Source organism: Jaculus jaculus, chromosome X, assembly GCF_020740685.1.
Source record: "Jaculus jaculus isolate mJacJac1 chromosome X, mJacJac1.mat.Y.cur, whole genome shotgun sequence".
In the NCBI taxonomy this organism is placed as follows: domain Eukaryota; kingdom Metazoa; phylum Chordata; class Mammalia; order Rodentia; family Dipodidae; genus Jaculus; species Jaculus jaculus.
This window is the reverse complement of record NC_059125.1, coordinates 129205936-129218252: the sequence shown is the minus strand read 5'-3', so window position 1 is coordinate 129218252 and position 12317 is coordinate 129205936. Positions and strand designations below refer to the sequence as shown.

Below are 12317 nucleotides of genomic sequence, written 5' to 3'. Positions count from 1 at the left end.
TTTGCAGTGGCCATCTTTGGGATTTATTAAGATGATCGTATTGTTTTTCAATAATACTGATACTTTCATTGAAATTATCATTATATTTTTGGAAAAATCTATCAAGACAAAATTATTTAAGTACTTGTAGTTTAACTGTTGCATTTTGGTCAAAGTCCTCTCACCAATGGGTGACAGTATGGCATACTAGGCAAAGTAACTGTCTAAATTATAATTCAATCAGACCTCATAACAGCTTTATTCTGCATTGTGTGTTAAAATCTTGGGTCTGTCACAAGACAAAGCGGACTGAGTGAGAATCTTCCTGTGCTACTTAGTACGTTCTTGATCTGCTAAGGTGCACTTTGCCTGTTGTTAACATGAGGACATACTAATACTACTTTATAGGAATTGTTGTGAGAATTAAATAAGCTGACACATTCCAAATGTGTTGCGCCACATTAAATGCTTAAAAGTATAATTAGCTATTCCTAAGCTAGAATAGATATTACTTTTTTATTAACATTCTTACCTTTTGTTTATCTTATATTTTATATCATTTTCATCTGTATCATTCTTAGCACATTTTTCTCAGAGGATAATTTCGAAAAATGTACCATATTTTTCAGTAATCAAGAGTAATTCCCTCTAATATATTCTTCAAAGGCTTTGGGGAAAATTGCTTTGTAAATTCATCAGGTCCCAGTGTGTTTTGGAAGACACGATTCTTTAATATTTATCTTGTCTTCTGTATTTATTAAAGTATACCCAGAAAATTTTGATAATTTTATCAAACAGAAAAGTGCTCAGACTGCAGAAATTTTGTTTATGATCCAAGAAGTGTTGATCAACTTATTATCTATGCTTGTAATTATTTCAGCATTCTGCTAGTTGCTGGATTGCCTTATTTTTTCTTTTGTAAGTAATATAGTACACACTATTTCACAAAGGCGTTACCTTGGAAGCCAACATTCATTTAATTGTCCAAACTTAAGAAAAAAAAAAAAAAGAAGTTCTGCTTTTTTCTGTTTCTTTACTTGGAAGCTTTGTGTGAACCCCAAACTCCAAATTCCCAACTCTGAATGAAAAAAGGCTTTTCAGGAAAGAATGAATAATGAATAATGCCAATGGCTCTTGAACTAACCCTCAATGGCTAGAAGCTGCTTTCTGAAATGACCACAAGTGTTAGTGTGGAGCTGCAGCATGAACAGCCTCCTTAGAGCATAGCAGTAGCAAACAGTACTATAGTGGATAGTACAAGGCTGCTGAGAATAATTCCATGGATTCAAACCAAGAAGGAGGTGCCTTGTTTGTTATAGCATGGTCTTGCCCCATGTCCAATAACACAGGTTAATTTTCGTTCTGAGAGAATAATAAGTGATTATGTGGTTTAGCAGAGGAAAAACAGAAGCGATTCTAATAGACTATAATGAAAGCTTCAAAAAGTCCTTAAAAACATGGTGCACTGATACGTGAGGGATTGTAACTTTTCACCTATCCAGCATCTTTTCTGTGTGTAGTATGTGTGGTATCAATGGTGCTGGCAGTGGTGGTGATGGTGGTGTGTGCATGCAGATGCCTTTGCAAGCACAGGGAAGCCCACACATAAATTTGAACGTCTCTCCTTTATCGCTCATCCACATATTTCCTTGAGCCAGAGTCTTTTTCTGAACATGGAAGTGTGGTTTTCATGAGCGCCAGTGATTCTTCGATCTCTGCTCCTCACAGGACCAGGACCTCCAAAGTACAAGATGGCCCCCGGCTATTTCACGTGGGACCTGGAGAATCTAAACCAGAGGCAGTCTCAGACCCTCCTGTGACATTTGCTTGGTGATTGATTACAATAAACCTCCTGTTACTAGATCATTACACAACTGTAAGAATTCTTTCCTGTATCAAAGTTAATTACATTGTATCAGAACATACTACTTGAGAGGTTAATACACTTTGGCCCAGAAGCTTGGCTTTCCATTTTTATGTACACGTCCATTTCAAGCTTTAAGACACAGTCAGAATCTGTGAAGAATGTTCTCGAGGTATGATTAAAAGTTTGTTTACACACCTTCATTTGACTGGCTAGGGAAGAAGAACAAGACTGCAACATTTAAATTCAAGTGTTGCAATTCACTGCCCTTTGAAGACCTGTCAGGATAATGGTTTTGAGAAGATCCTAAAATGTTATGGAAGGAACAGGTATGTGTATTGCAAGACTATAATGTACCCACATAATGTAAATATTGAGAAGCTATAATGAGCATATATTTTGTTAAGAACTCATCCAGTCTATGAGTACGTATACAACCCCGTTTTTTCTTGTTGTTGCCCCCACCTCAGTTCCAAGGAGAAAGGAGGAGCAAATATTGGGTAATACTAACCACTGTAAACTGTAAAGTAATTCTGAGGTGAATCCACCCCAGAGAGCAAATGAATCCTTTAAAATGTTGAGGGGAGGGGAACAGCAATTTCCCACTGACTTTAAAAATACTCCCTAGTGGTTCAGGTACCATGGAATTTCCCACTCTTTACTGATAGAGGTCATACCACCATGGCTAAATGGAAGACAGTAGTTTACCAGGCTAAAATTTGTTTGTCAGGTTCCCTTCCCTCCACTGTGGGAAAGAGAATAATAGAGCCTCATTTGCACTTTTCACTGGCCACAAAATGTTGAAGCTCTGCATCCCAAGGAGGAGCAAATTGACTGAGGTATGTCTTATTTATCATAAAACAGTTCCTTCAGTCACTGTCACACAATAAAGCCGGGCCAATTTGGGGTGGTTTTAGGGAAACCCTGAATGTCTCACAGGAGATGTGGATTGCAATAGTGGACAGAGGTAAGGGAACTAGTGTTGCCCAAGGCTAGTATAAAATGGGGCTCCTTTGTTGACACCCTGCAATAATAGTTCCTCATTTGTTGGATCATTGCGTATAAAGTTATGCAATTCAGCCTAGCCTTCAGCCTCCTGGGCTAGCCAACACCTCTTACCTTTAGCTGTGGTAGTTACCTGACTGTCAAGGTCACTTCCTATATGTCAGACAAATTTGACTTTTACAGCAATGTAGGGAAATTGGCAAGTATGAAAGGAGATGGGGGAAGGGGATAAATGGTTAGGAACTTGTTGGGTAACTAGAATGTCCTGCTCTGTTTCACTTGTATGAGGATTCTTTCCATAACCACATAGTGTTAGACACCGTGCCTGCACATAGTCCTGCAAACTTAAACAATTCATGCTATAAACTCCACTGGGGATTTCCTCGACTCTGTGAAGGGCTGTTTTGTGTCTAGTCTTTTCCTCTCAATCATTACTATCCTACTCCTATTGTCTTACATTTAAGGGTTGATTTCTCGCCTAAAATTAGCTGGAGAATTCCATTTGGATGAGTCCAGCAGAATTAAACAGTAAAATTAGCCCGAGAATCATGCCACATCTCAAGTTAACCACTGCTTGAATAACTCCTGTAATGCCATTGCACTTTTCTGTAGAGTACGTAGACCTCAGTCCTCAGGTGAAGCAGTTGATTGCATGCAGGAAAGCAGCCACGAATTGCTATGAGGTTGTCACTGATGATCTTGCATATGCGTGTGTTATCAACTACAATTGTCCTCATAAAATTGAATAAGAGCACGCGTGTATTATTGTGGGGTTCCAATTAAGGGACAGCTGGTGCTCCTATTACACTTGCATTAAATCGAAACTTGTAATTTAGCTGTCCAGATGCACACTTTTAAATCAAAATATAAAATTGCATTTGCTTTGTCCATTTTCCATTCACAAGTAGCTGGAATCTCACCTCAGGCTCCTCTACCCTTGAAGCAGGGTAAGCATTTCCTCTGATCCACATTTTTCTCTCTGAAGTTCTTAGAAGATTGGGGGGGCGGGAGGCATTGATGGAAAGGAAGAGACCCGGGAAGGCAGATAGTGAGTATTTATCCTTTAGTGAGTAGATAAATGTATTGACTAAGGTCAGGTTTGAATTACCTATTTCACCTCACCTGTCTCTGAAGTGTCTAGAAACCTCTCCAGCTGTGAGCTACAGTGCATTTCTCAACGGGCACTTCAGTTCCTGAAGCTCTCGAAACTTTACAGCCGCCCCCTCCCATCGGGGTGTGTACATGCTCCGTTTGTTTCGCTTTTGTATAGGCCCAGCGTTATGATCCCCCCCCACCCCTTGTTTTAATAGTGCAACGACAAAGGACCTCCGCGGCAGGGGCTGGGTTGCAGGGTTTGGGGGCGAGGCGCCACACCCCCTGAGAATAAAGCCCGCGCTGGGGCGCTCCGCAAACCGTGCTCGAATGAACGAATCACACAAAGACTATATTGCGCGAGGAAACAGCGCCCTACAGGAAGAAAGTGCCCGCACTCGGAGCGTGAGCCCGAGCGCGACTTTTTGGCGGTCTTTGCGAGCTGCCGGAGGGAGGCGGAGGACCGAGGAGTCCCGGGCTGGGAACGGCAATCCCAGCAGCAGCACGCGCCCCAGTTCCCGCGCCTTTCGCCCGCCGGGGAGAGCCCAGGGGGCCAGGTGAGGTGAGCGGGCGCCGGCGGTGGGTGGCGGCTCCGCGGGGGGCGCCAGGCGCTACCTGGCCCGGCCGGCCGGGGCGGGGCCCGAGCGGAGCCGAGGCGCGCGGGGCCCGAGGACCGCGGACGACCGGCTGGGGGGCGCGCGGCTCGGCTGCCCGGCGGAGTTTCCGCGCGAGTTGCCCGGGGATTTTTTTTTTTTTTTTTTTTTTTTTTGGCGCCTAAAGCGCGCCCGCCTCCCCCGCCGCCCGCCCGCCATCGGTCAGCGCCGCGTCCTCGGCGTGTCAGGCGCGGCTCAGCCAGAGAGCCCCGGGTTCAAGGCCACCCGGCGCAACGGAACGGACTTCGCGGGGGGGGGGGGCACATGTGACGGAGGGACAGGGCCTCTCCCCCCCCCACCCCCGGGGGAATGGAAGGCACGCCTTTGCCCTCGGGCCGGGCGGGGTTGGGTCCTGGGTTGCCATGGCAACCGCTAGCCTCGGCGGGAGCCCCGTGCCCGCCCTGCCCGGCCCGCCGCGGGGCTGCGAGGGAGCTTGGGGCGCTCCGAGGTGTGCTCCAAGTGGACTGAACCAAGACGATGGCAGCGGGGGGGGGGAGGGCAGCCCGGCTCCGTGTCCCTTCCCCAACGCCCCCCGCAGACCGGCCCCCGCCAAAGTGCAGGCAGGAAAAATATTCCTTCCCCCCCTTAGCCTGTTGCAATAAGCCAGGGGGGCCCGGGAGGTGTGCACAGGGAGAAGGGGAGCTGAGCGATTGTCGCCTCCGTCCTGAAGTCCCCAAGTGCGTGTTTCTAGACTTGGCATCTTATACCCCACTGAGGCTGACTTGGAGCCGGGTAGCACGTCCCAGCCCTGAAGTTATGTAGGTGGGGCGGGCTTTAATTTGCTTATATCTAATGATTTCAGGAACCTCACTTTAAAATGGCGGCATTCAGTAGACACCCCTGCTAAAGGCTCTCCCGGCACTGGGGCCACCTCCAGCAGCTGCGCTTTTGCTTCTACCGCTAACAGATGGCACGTGCCACTGTCGCTGCCGCTGGCTGCCCCTACCTCGGCCGCTGAGAGCAGGGCCCCTTAGCCTCTGGGGTTTGCGCTAGCATCGGAAGGTAAGGCTGGAGATGAGTTTGGGTCTGTGAGATTGGCTGCCTAGCGAGGACGCAGAGGAAAACCACTACCTTTGAAACTTTCCTTCCCAAAATGGTAAATAGGAAGGAAATGAAACCTGCAACTTGTTGCGATATGCTTTAGAGTTTTAATTCTCTTCCTCCTTCTTTGCTTCTTTTCTTCCTTCTTCAACCCCCCCAACACACACACACACACACACACACACACACACACACTTTTTCATTTAATGGAACTTGCATGGCAGGTCATCTGCAATGCTTTCAGCAACTGATCGTTCCATTTCCATGCGATATCCGGAGCAGAGTCACAGCTTCCTTGCAGAACCACATCTCTTCATGTCTTGGGTCAACACCATCTTTGGGCAGCTTGCTTTTTTACCACCAGGGCTGAAGGGCATGAGGGTAGAGCATTGCAGGAGAGTATTACAAATGATAACTTCCGTTTTGAACCCCCACGCAATATGCTTTTATGGTCAGGAACTGAAATTAAAGCAAGGCTAGTAATGAATTTTGACACGTAGGTGAGTCATTTGTGTAGTTTAAGGATGATTATGGTCTACCTGCTTGTGTTTTATAGAGCACTACTTATTGATTGGTAGACATAGATACAAATATTTACTGTTGTTCGAATTAAAGCAATATGTTTTGGGGGTTCTTTTCTTTTAGATGTTCTTAAGTTGCTGTTTGTAAACTGGGATCGGATCCTCACAGCCTCTCCATATGTGTGTATAGACTTTCTGAAGAAGCATCAATTAAAATAAACCTATTGCAAGATTTGATTTTGAAGTGATTGGTAATTTATCATTGTGTTGGCTTCTTGGTTTAATTAGTAAATTTTTGGATGATGACTGACATAATGGTTGAAAACCAGACTGTTGATATAGCCATATAAATGACTAGACATCGATGCTTAATCTAATTCATCTATTTCCCCCTTCTGATGAAAGGCATATGGACAATGAAGCTTGCCTGAGACCTTGACTTTTTCCTGATTTTAATCACATTTTCACTTTAGCCAATGCGAATTTAGTCCTTAAGTGTCTATAAAGCAAGTAATTCATTAGCAATACTTTGGAGGAATCTGCTGCTATTAACAAAACTTCTCCAAACAGCCTAAATCGACGTTTCTGTATAGCCTGTGTGATCTTATAGTCTAGTCCCATCTACTTTTTACTTTTCCAAGTGCAGTATCAACTACCTGGTTGTCACAAGGTCCTCTGACCAAGCTTAACACTTATCTGGAAAGGAGGGAGTATATTTTGCACTAACAGGTGCTGCAGTCTACCCAGAAACAAAGAACAACTGCTTACAGTGGAATCTACTGTGCACTTAAATTTCCCATGCATCTTCAAGTTATTGTTCAGGGAAGCATGTGGAGCAATATATACTTGCATTAAATTTTGCAATAGGAGGATGATGGCAGGAAACCTCTGTAGTTCTTAGTAACATAGACTGAGACCCCAGCTCCGTAAATTCTGCCTCTGTGTGAGTTACCTTGGAGCTAACTGACTTTGCAACAAAATGCATCATGTTTGAAAATTGAAAATATTGAACCTTGGGTCCAGAAGAGAGAAGGTAAACTGGTGTGAGAGAAGGGGGACATTTTTGCAGTTATCATTCTGCTGTGTGACATAGGTGTCAGATTGGAAATATGAAAATGTAAGTGAGAGGGTTTGTCAGTAAAAACTTTTTTTCAGGGAGAACCCATAGAGTGCTGGGGTAGAGGCGGTGACTGTATGTTTTGCTCTATTTCTAAAAGCTACTTCGTTTCTCTGATTTTCTTTGCTGCTTTAAGCATGCACAGTGACTCCTAAGCCTATTATAAAACTATTTTTCCCCTCCACTGTCCACCACAGGCATTTCATAACAGCTGATGTTTTAAATATTTTATTTTTATTTATTTATTTGAGAGAGAAAGAGGGAAAGAGAGAGAGAGAGAGAATGGGTGCACCAGGGCCTCCAGCCACTGCAAATGAACTCCAGAGGCATGTGCCACCATGTGCTTCTGGCTTATGTTGTCCTGGGGAATTGACCGTGGCTCATTTGGCTTTGGAGGCAAGCGCATTAACCATTAAGCCATCTCTCCAGCCCCACCACCGCTGATTTTTTAAGGAGAATAAAACTTTCTGGGTGACTGAGATAGTAGAATCACTATGAATTCAAGGCCAGCCTGGGGCTGCAGAATGAGTTCCAAATCTGCCTGGACTATAATGAGAACCTGTCTCAAAACAAACAAACAAACAAAACCCCTATGATTATGAATTAGTGGCCAAAGTAGCTCTGGGATTATTTTGCCCACGTCTTATTATACTTAAATAATGTTCTGTGCAGGTAGCCATTTAATAAATATTATGCATAAAAGAAAAATGGAATGTGTCTAAGCTCACAGAGGAACAGATTTTATGTATAGCTTTTAATATAAGCAGAAAGCCTTTTTGTACACTTGTAAGAACCTAAAAAATGTAAAGTAGATTAGAATACATGTTTCCTTAATTACATTCTGTTTGTCACAAATGGGTTCACTTGCTTCTCATTGTACTTCTATGAACTTGTGTTAAGTCATCCTTTTAACAAGTAGGTGTATCATTATATATCCAGCTTGACACTATGAAAAAGTGAAAAGCAGCTTGGGGATAAAAATGGTTTTGTCTGTTGAGTGGCTGTACAATGGCACGCATGTTGGAACAGTGACAGTCTCTTGGCTGTTGTAGAGAGGTTGATAATACAGTTTGAAGTACAGTGCTCTTCTCTACCAAGCTGTCTTTGCGTGTGAGGGAAGAGGGGAGGGAAGAGAGTGAGAAGCCTTCAAGTGACGAAGATTTTCATTCATAAATTTGTACACTTAACCATGCTTCTAGTGCCAAAAGAATTAGGAATGTGGTAAAAATTTCTGTTTGGAAATAAAAGATAATGTGGTTGGATGACAAACAGGGACTGGGGAAAAACAGAGAATACGTTACACTACATGTTTGACAAGTAACTTCATACTGTAATTAATAAGTAAGTAATGGCCACTGCCTTGTTAAAATGATCATGTGTCTGAAATAGATGGCAGGCTTCATTCACATTTGCTTCATCTTCATCTGGATGCTTCCATGTTGTTTTTGTTAGTTTGAGACAGCATTTTCCTACGTAGCCCAAGGTAGCCTAGATCTTGTGATCCACTGCCTTTAGCTTTGAGAGCTGGGATTTCAGGCATGTATCACAACATCTAACTGCTGCATTATTCTATGACAGTGTCTACTGGATTGAGCAGATAGGTTTTCACTGTTATAAATGTGTGCAATATCAAGAAAATAGAAATTTAAAAATGATGTTGCTTTGTGAGATTTGTCGGCCTCTCCCCAGGTGTGATAAGCCTCTGAATTTCAAAAATGAGCTTCAGATAAAATGAGATGAATATTTCCCTTCCAAGTTTTTGTCTGTGAGCAAGTAGTTTAATTGCCAACTAACCAACAGCAATCATAAATCATGTCCAAGCAGAAAGCAATTAGATATATATTAATGTGGACTTTCAGATCTAAAGGGAACCAGAAGGTGACATAGTATCCCACTCTTCCTGGATGCTTTAATATGTCTTCAAGAGGACCATATGACAGTGTTGGAAAGACAACTTTGAGAATTAGGATAAATAAGTTATAAATTACCTTCTCAAATGTTACTGACAGAAAAGGGAAGGTGGAAAGAATTTCTAAAAAAAAAAAAAAATTAAAGGCACAGTAGAAAGCCACCATTTTCTTTTTCTTGGTATAAAATTGAATAACATGGAATTTAAAAGATTGATGAGAAAACATTAAAACCAAGCAGTGGGATCTTATTTTTATTTCAGAAATAAAGGTACTCCCAAATTGTCTTGGAACATACACACAAGTACACACATGTACTGCAGTGCACAAATTAGTGGCCAGTCAAGAATGATTTTTACAGTCATGTACTGATTTCTCTTCTTTGAAAGAATAAGACAAAAATGTCAATGTCAATTATTACCATATATTCCCGACCAACAGTGAACTAAATAAGATTGACTGATAAGTGATGTCTCTGAGACTCAGAAAAAGAGCCAGAGCTCTGAATGTTTAACTCCAGGTAGTTACCATTCAGACAAATGATGTCTTAGTTAGAAGTAAAGAAGCAAGAATGAAATGAGGCCTGATTTAAGAATGTGTGTGCATACACACACACACACACACACACACACACACACACACACACACAGTCTACCTTTCTGTGTGCGTAGTGATTTTCAAGAATTATAGTCATCCCAGAATTATTTAATAAAATGTCTCAAATTCCTATACTCTAACGATTCTGCTACTTCAGCATAAGTTGCTGGGACGACAAGAATTCACCTCCATGCCCAGCATCCCAGAACTCTTCATAAAAGCCATGAAAGCATGAGTTAAGGAAAGAAGGAACCTGATTAGAGATTTAAGACTCAATTAATCATGCATGTTAAAAAGATGTTGTCCACTCTTAAGTCCTTCTTGCATCAGCTTTAAGTTGGCTCATAAGCAGTAGTTGTGTTATGCCCATATAATGAGTAGATCTGTAAAGCCAGAAAGAAAGCGTCCTCATTTGAGAAAAGGCAGTTTATTAGAACTCCTTGGGCAATGGGAGCATCTTAGAGACAGTGTTCTGAATCTGACTTTCCATTTTGGGTTCTTAAAATTGGCTTAAATTTGGCCCCATTAGATTTTCAGAATTCTGAGCCTGTAGATAGTGCCTGCCACTGGAGTGGAAATTTGGTAAATTTGAGGCAAGTTTCCTCCGGTGTTCGTCAATGTACCAGCGGTCTTTGATTGGCAGGCTACTGGATCTCTGTGCCCCATGGGCCCAATGTCTACTATTCTCAGTAAATGTTTGGTAATGACAAAAACAGATCAATCTTTTTAACTTGTTCCTGTATTTTATTAATACTCTTCCTGTGATTTAAGGCATCATTATTTCTATTTTTTTTTGACCAAAAATGAACAACAAATCATCCATCCTAGGTTGACTGTGTAGCTGAGGGCCACAGTAACAACTCAAAATAAAATGGGGGGTGCTGGGAGATGGCTTAGTGGTTAAGGCCCTTGTCTGAAAAGCCAAAGGACCTAGGTTCAAGTCCCCAGGACCCACATAAGCCAGATGCACAAGGTGGCACATGCATCTGGAGTTCGTTTGCAGCATCTGGAAGCCCTGGTGCAACCATTCTCTCTCTGTCTGCTTCTCTCTCTCTCTCCTCTCTCTCAAATAACTAAAAATAAAACAAAATAAAATGGGGGATGATAATTCAATAGCAGATTTAGGGCCAAGTCCTTGAAGACTGACCAGAAAACCTACTGCTACTTAATCTGTCTCCTGAAGTTGCAGTCAGTGTTTTTCCCCAGGGAAATCATCATCAACATGAAGTTAAGAATGCAGAGCTCTTTAAACTGGCTCACCAGATTAAAACAAAAGAACAAAAGAAATACTGTAACTCAAGTGCCTCCTCTCACGTGTAGTTTAGAAAATGAAGAAAGCATGAATGAGACCCAGAAAGGATACTGGAAGCGGTCTCTGTATCAGTCAGGCACTGATTGCCCATTTACAAGTTGGAGTTGCATGGATTTCTATTTACCAGGATAGAAGTGTGAATAGTGCTTCTTTTCACTGTATCTAGAAAGCAAAGCTCACGCAGTGGGAGAGACACGAGCTGCCATTTCGGATCCTCTACAATTATCTTCTGTACCCACAAGAACCATTGGTTTTAAGGTACAGCTCTTGTAGTTTCTCCTTATGTGTCAGTATGAAGAAACTGAACAGGAGAGTGGATTGGAGAGTGGTGTGGTGATTCGAAAACAATTGGAGAGCTTGCATTTCACTTTTTGTTTTGTTGTTTTCAACATTTACACGTGAAAACCAAACAAAACATAACAAAAAAGTCGTGTGATATTAGTTAGGGCATATATATTGTAATATCATTCCTGAGTTGTTTGCTTTACAAATAGGATGAGTTTGTTGCTTTCTCAAGACTAGATTCCTGATGTAGAGAAATAACATAACAGTGAAAGGTGACTAGTGGGGGGGGGGGGAGAATAGGGGATGGGTGAGGGGACAAGAAGGAGAAATAGGAGAGGTGACTATATTCAAGGTACATTGTATACATGTATGAAAATACCACAATGAAATCCATCAGCTTTTACAACTAGTGTGTTCTAATGAGATATTTTTTAAAAGAAGGCAAAAATAACAGGATTAGCTGGGTGTGGTGGCACACGCCTTTAATCCCAGCACTCGGGAGGCAAAGGTAGGAGGATTGCCATAAGTTCGAGGCCACCCTGAGACTAAAGAGTGATTTCCAGGTCAGCCTGAGCTAGAGTGAGACCCTACCTCAAAAAAGCAAAAAAATATAACAGGATTGGAATCATGTATTATAGAGTAGTTCTTCTTAGCTCTATTTAAGTTATATAGCTAAATAGATATAGTTAGTATATATAGTCATATATATATATAGTTAGTTTATATAGTCATATATATATACATACACATATAGTTAGTTAGGTCCTGTTAGTTACTAACAGGACCTGTAGCATGGAGGTGTGGCTCACATTTCCTCCCATACCCAAGTGAAGAGTTTGGAAAAATAGGTGCAGTCAGTTGTGTGATTGTGGATAGAGTTTTGTTAAAGGGTGCACTGATGTTTCTAAAAATTCTTGCTATTTGTGATTGATGAGAATTCTAAA

General features: G+C 42.2%; 1 protein-coding gene across 3 annotated transcripts in view; it reads left to right on the top strand.

Moving 5' to 3' along the window:
* The first annotated feature begins 4251 nt into the window (after positions 1–4251).
* Positions 4252–12317, top strand: part of Mbnl3 (muscleblind like splicing regulator 3) — a 116096-nt gene continuing 108030 nt past the window's right edge. Inside the window, exons 1-2 of one of the 3 annotated variants that reach the window (XM_045140031.1) lie at positions 4397–4497; positions 5396–5595. The gene's annotated coding sequence lies outside the window, so the exon portion shown is untranslated. Of the gene's footprint in view, positions 4503–5395; positions 5596–12317 lie in introns of all 3 variants that reach the window. The other 2 variants (XM_045140032.1, XM_045140033.1) reach the window with 2 other exon arrangements.